The sequence below is a fragment of the Passer domesticus genome, chromosome 8, assembly GCF_036417665.1.
Source record: "Passer domesticus isolate bPasDom1 chromosome 8, bPasDom1.hap1, whole genome shotgun sequence".
NCBI classification, from domain to species: domain Eukaryota; kingdom Metazoa; phylum Chordata; class Aves; order Passeriformes; family Passeridae; genus Passer; species Passer domesticus.
In genome coordinates, this window is record NC_087481.1 from 3,380,696 (window position 1) to 3,386,796 (window position 6,101).

Genomic DNA, 6,101 nt, shown 5'->3' on the forward strand with positions numbered 1-6,101 from the left:
TTGGTTACTTTTTCTCCTGCCAGGGAGATGTCCTGTGTCTCCATCCCCTTGCGTTCCCAGATCATTCGCTACCTGCTCCGGCTGCTCAGCACCCAGGAGCCACGCTGGGAGCTGCCTGCCCTGGCGTTCCTTGCGGAGGTGAGCCTGATGGCCAGCGCTGCCTCGCTGAGCTGCCTCCCAGCACTCTGCCCTCTCGTAGACACAGCTGCCCGCGCCCTGTGCTGCTGCCTGGGCCCAGCCCTGTGCGGTTCTGGGCTTCTGCCGGCCGGGTCCCCTGACACTGCCCTGTGCCTTTCAGGTCCTCGAGTTGCTGGACTTGAGTGAACATGGTGCTAACAGACTCCAGCAAATCTTGTCAAGGCAGCTGCGGAGCAAGTGCAGGGAGAGGCGTCGCCTGGCACTCAGGGTCCTTTTTGAGATCATTGACGATCCCTCAATGGTGAGAAAGGGGCAGCGACTGAGGCTGAGCTAGAAAATACAGTCTCTTGGGCTTGGCTGGGCTCTGGGAACTGGGGCAGATGCTCCCAGCTCTCTTGTCTCCCGGTTCAGCTGCCTGAGTGCTTCGGGACAGACCTTTAGCCTCTGAGCCCTGTGGCAGCAGGATGGATGGTGTTTCACAAACTTGTGTTCCGCATAGAGCACAAAAATGTGGAGCCTGACTGAAAGTCTTGTGGAGCTCCTGTGGGACACAGATGGAGAGATAGTCAGCATGACAGTCATGCTACTCAGCTTTATCATCTTGGACAATGACATGCTGATACCCAGCCCCATGGCACTGCAGCTGGTTGAGGCGCTCCTGCCACTCTTTGACCATGTAAGGCTTGCTGCCCCCAGCCACAGCCACTGGGTGCTGCCTGGACACTTTGTGCCTTGTGGATTTGCAGGCTGCGCCAAGCTGAGCCCTGTGCAGCTGATGCCGAGGTCTTTTTTTCTTCCTTTCATACAGGAGAATAGCCAGGTGCAGCTGCTCTCCATACTGCTCTTCCGAACATTGGTGACTCTTCCACAGGAAAAGGAAAAAAAGGCCCTGAAGACACACCTGCGCCAGAGCCTGCTGCCACTTTTCTTCCACTGCCACAATGAGAATCAGCGTGTGGCAGAGGTGAGGACTCGTGGGCTGCTGCTGTCCCCCTGGCAGGGGGCTCGGCTGCCTCCTGCCCTGGCGCCTGACAGGCTGCAGCCTCCTCCAGGCCTTGGCACAGGGACGCGGGTCCTGCGCCCTGGGCTGTGGGGCCATCTCCGCGTCTCTGCTGCTCTCCAGGCCTCTCTGGAAACGCTGCTTTGTGTGGTGGAGTTCCTGAAGAGAAGCGATCTTGAAAAACTGGTGAAGGACAAGAAGCTGTGGAAGTTCACTGAGTGCCTGGTAAGGACGGGCTGGAAGCCCCAGCCTCAGCCTGGAGAAGGCCCCTGAGCGCGGTGCTCAGTGTGCGGCGCTGCCAGCTGTGCCCCTGCCCGCTGCTGCACCCAGAGGCCGCGCGGGCTCTTCTCCAGGCTCCTGTGGGCCCGAGCCGGGGGCCGATGGAGCCCTGGCCCGGCGGGGCTGCGGGATGGGATGGCAGTGCGGCTCCCCGGGCAGCAGCCGGCCCTCTACCCCCTCCAGAGCCCGGCGCCAGCGGCTGCTGGCCACGCCTCAGGGCTGTGCGGGCAGGGGAGGCCGGGGCTGGGCGCAGGGAGCGCCTGGCTGAGGGGCTGAGCCCGCGCCAAGCCTTCCCTGCTGCCGATCTCTGCAGCTGGCAGAGGACACGAGCCAAGCGGCCGAGCACCTGCGCCGGGCCCTGCCGTACCTGCGGAACCCACAGGAGTCCCTGCGAGAGGGGGCCATCAGGTTCATGGGTGAGCCACGAGCCCATGGCCATTTTATCTGCTCCCTCCCCGGCCCGCCGCAGCTCGGGCCCAGCCCTGCCCGCTGCCCCAGCAGTGCCGTCCAGGCCCGGCGCTGTGGAGCCCCGCCTGGGCTCAGCCCTGCTGCTGCCCTCTGGCAGCCGTGCCCTCGGGCGGCAGCGTGCGGCGTGGCCCAGGCTGAGCCCTGCCGGGCCAGCAGGGCGTGTGGCCGCAGCGCCAACAGCGCCGCTGGCAGGGAGCTGTGCCGCTGGCGCCGTGACAGGCTCTATGTTCACAGGCATGGCCGGGCGGCACCTGAGGGGGAAGAGGGAAGAGCTCCAGCTCATCTGCAACGGTGAGTGAGGGCAGCGGGCTGGCAGTGGGGGCTGGCGGGGGCAGCTGTGAGCCCTGCCCCGGCTGCCGAGGGCTCTGCTCCTTGTGCAGACGAGGGGCAGCATGGGCAGAGCACACAGACATTTCAGGGCCATTGGGGCATTCGTGGCCAGCAGTTTCGGTCTGATCCCGTTTCTCCCTGCTCCCTCCCGGCAATGGCTAGAGCGGGCTGGGAGGGCCCTAGCAGGGGGCTCTCCTCAGGTCCCTGCAGATCCAGGATCTGACCATTGCTCTGTTCCTCTCTCTTTCAGCCCTTGAACACCTGACAGAGGACATCAGTAGTGCCGTGTCAGATGCAGCACTTCAAACATTGTATGTCCTCCGGGCACTACAGAGTGGGCGATATTCCATCTTCTGGAGGCTGCAAAATCAATTCCGCAGGGCATGGAGGACACGGCCTCGTCTGTCAGGGCTCGGCTGGCTGTGCTGCTGGAGCTCTGCAGAGAGCTGATCCCAGAGGCTCTGTCTGCTGGGCTCACTTGAGCCAGCAGGAATTTTCCATTTCTTTGAGATTATTCTTTTCTTCTTCTTGTTTTTTTCTTTAGTATATGAATATAGGATGTGTTGTAATAAACAGACTCCCAGGAGCTTTCTTTTGCTGCCCAGGGTCTGCAGGGCATAGGGGAAGAGGGGGAAAAGGGTGTCTGGGCTCAGCTGCCCAGACGTGCAGTGTTGCAGATAAAATGGCCAGAAGCCCCTTGGCCTTTGGTGGGTCTGCTGAAGCCTTTGTGCTGCCAACAGAGCAGGTGGGCAGAGGCTGGAGCTGCAGGGATCCCTGTGAGACCGGTACCTGGAGACTGCCACAAGCCCTGTCCCAGGCAGGAACCGCCATCTGTGTCCTCCTGCCTGTGTGCTGCTGGCTGCATTGCTGAGGGCTCCCAGGTGCCTCTTGATGGGGCTCCTCTGGAGCTCCTGGAGGGCTGCGGCGCTGCTGCCGGGCAGCTTGGCCGGGCTGGGGGAGACCCTGAGGGGACGAGGCCATGAAGGGATGAGGGGCAGCAGAAGCCCTGACAGGACAAGGCAGTGGGAAGGCACAAGGCGGGTGGGTGAGGGACTGGGTGGCTCTAACGTTGGCCCGGGGGTGGCAGTGGGTTGGAGACAAAGAGACCACTCACCCTGATTTTCATCTCTGCAAACAGAGAGCGCTTATTCTCAAGCCCTTCATTATAAAAAGCCTTTGAAAAACCCAGTCTGGAAAATGTCATGGGTCTGATCTCTACGCCCCTTCAGATTCTGGGCAGTGAAATGCTGCAGCCTTGGGAGAGATGTGACTGGGCGAGGCCCTGTCAGTCACACCAGGGGCTGGTACCGTCACAGAGTACAAGCCAGCCTGCGCTGTGACACACAGCAACAGAGTGCAAGGCACAGCTCCGGCTGCTCCCCATGAACCTCAGCTCTGGGAGCACTGTCTGCCCCAAGCTCCAGGGGCTGCAGTGGGAGCCTGGCTGGGCTCTGCCCTGGGGCCATCCTGCAGGGACAGCTGGAAACAGGGAGCATTCAGCTGCCACAAACAGCCAAGCCAGGGCTGCAGGGCAGCTGCTCCAGCCCGGACTGCACTGCTGTGTGCTGTGCTCTGGGGCTGGGGCTCCCCACACAGGGGACTGGACTGGAGTGCCAGAGGAGACAGAGAAGCTTCAGCTTCAGCCTCACTGAGGCGGGTACATCAGCTGGGAAGAGTGGGGAGGCTCAAGGGGATTCACAGAGCTCATCCTGCTGCAAGGATGAAGGGAGTGGGAACTCAGCAGTGAGGAGAGCTGAGGGCTGGAGAGTGGCTCTGAATGACACTAAAATGCCACTGGACCTCTGAAACATTGCTGCTCCTCAGCCAGTGACAGCATGAGTCCCTAAACCTGGGGCTCAGCCCTCCTTGTGGTCAGGGGCATCAAGGAAGGCCAGCAAGTGATGGAGACAGCAACGGGCTGGGAATTCACTGGGGGAAAAAAGGGAGCAGTTGAGAACTAAAAGGCAGATGGGGGAGTGAACTGTTCAGAGAAGGGCTGAGCTACATCTTGAGCATGGTGAAAAATGTCATTTGGAGTCATCCCAGATTGATTTCATTTCAGAAGGTATTGAACAAGTTTAATTTTTGGGAGGTGTCACTCTGCAAACTTGAGCTGTGTTGCCAAAATGCTCAAGCAAGTCTGTGCTGCAGGTGACACCATTTCTTCTTTGGCTGATTCCGGCCCGGTGCTGAGCTCCAGCAGAGCCCTGGCAGAGCCCAGAGCAGCCTCAGCATCCGCAGAGCCCGGCTGCAAGGAGAGAAAGCAGAAACTGCCCGTCAGCTGATGGCTCCTGTCCCCTTGTCCCAGCTGCCCGTGGTGCCCAGGCCATGCTGGCTGTGCCCAGAGCAGTGCCCAGAGCTGCCCATCAGTGCTGCCTTTGGGAGCAGGGCAGGAGGGCAGGACACGTGCCCAGCCTGCAACCAGCCATGGCACATCCACCTGCTCAGCAGCTGCCCAGAGCAGGATGCTCCTGTGCTCGCTGCCATCTCCCAAAAGCTCTGACCCCACCCCGCCAAGCACACGGGGACCCACCTCATGCCATCCATGGCTGGAAGAAAAGCTGGTCCCAGACGATGTCCTCAGCCTGCTCCAAGGGCACGGCCCATCCACGCTGCAGCTGGTCCCAAGCACTTCCTGATCCAGACTGGACCACTTAGAATGCTTCCTCTAGAAAAAACAAACAAATTGTTGAAAAGATGTTAGAGACAAAAAGGGAAAAGAAGAAGAAAGGTCAAAACTCTTAGCTCTGTCAGGGCCTTGAGGAAGGCCCAACCTCTACATGCCAGGGAAAAACCCAGCCATGTGTGAGCAAAGCCCAGGTTTTCTCCCTTCCCCCTGCACTGCCCCCCACAGTAACGGTGATCCCAAAGCAAACAAGGGCAGTGGAGCAGCCCAAGCCCTTCCTTGCCTGCACAGCAAAGCACCTGTGCACAGATTTGGGAGTCCCACCTCTGCTCCCACCATGGGGGTTTGTTTGTGTTGGGCTGGCTGCCCCAGCCCCAGCCCCAGCCTGGGGCACGGTGGGTGCTGGGGGCTGTTGGCAGGACCAGGAGCCCACTCCCATTTTGTACCCACCCCAGCCCATGCCCCCAGCCCTGCCAAAAGCAGCTGGGCAGCCGACTGAAGGATCAGCTGCATCTGCCCCCGCAAAGGGGGGAACCTTTGCTTCCCAGCCAGGCTGGGCAATGCCCAAATCTGGGAGCATTTCCCCAGGTGTGGACTCATCTGCAAATTCCCTGTGGAGTTTGGCTTTGAAGAAGGTGCCACAATCAAAGTGCATCACCTTCAACTGCTGGTGGCCAGGTTGAGGAAGAGGTTGTCATCCTTCATGTCATCCTTGATGTCATCCTCGCTGTCTCCTGCAGCAGCAGCACCACCCGGTACAGCTTCTCTGGGGGCTCCTTCTCCTTCCCTGGGGTGAGACCAGGCTGTCAGGGCTCTGCCCAGGGCCCCAGCTGTCAGGGAACCAGGACAAGCAAAACCTGCTTGGATGGCAGCCACCAGGGCTGGGCAGAGCAGCTCAGCTCCAGCACAAGGGCTGCATGTTCCCATCCCATGACCCTGGTGCAGTGACACGGGCTGGCTTTCTTTGCTTCTCATTGCCAAGGCATGTGTGCAGCTGTAACTTACCAGGGCCCTGCAGCACAGTGTGCCTGTGGCTCTCTCCCTTCTTCTAGGGCAGATCAATATCCTGCATCCAAGGATGACAGAACACCTCTTCTAATGAGGGTCTGGCCAAGGGGTGCATGGATAAACACCACCCAATCAGATTTTGGCACTCTGGGGAGAGAAACCAGAAACTGCCCGTCAGCTGGAGAAGGTTCCTGTCTGCTTTGCCCCACTATTCCCATGCCCAGGCCATGCTGGATGCGCTCAGAGCTGGGC

At 60.2% G+C, this 6,101-nt stretch overlaps 1 long non-coding RNA gene across 1 annotated transcript; it reads right to left on the reverse strand.

Moving 5' to 3' along the window:
- Positions 1 to 4,822: 4,822 nt before the first annotated feature.
- Positions 4,823 to 6,101, reverse strand: LOC135305785 (uncharacterized). The gene is made up of 3 exons (XR_010366770.1): positions 5,847 to 6,101; positions 5,500 to 5,628; positions 4,823 to 4,883 (listed from the first exon to the last, which is right to left on the reverse strand). It is a non-coding gene; the product is annotated as an uncharacterized LOC135305785 (long non-coding RNA).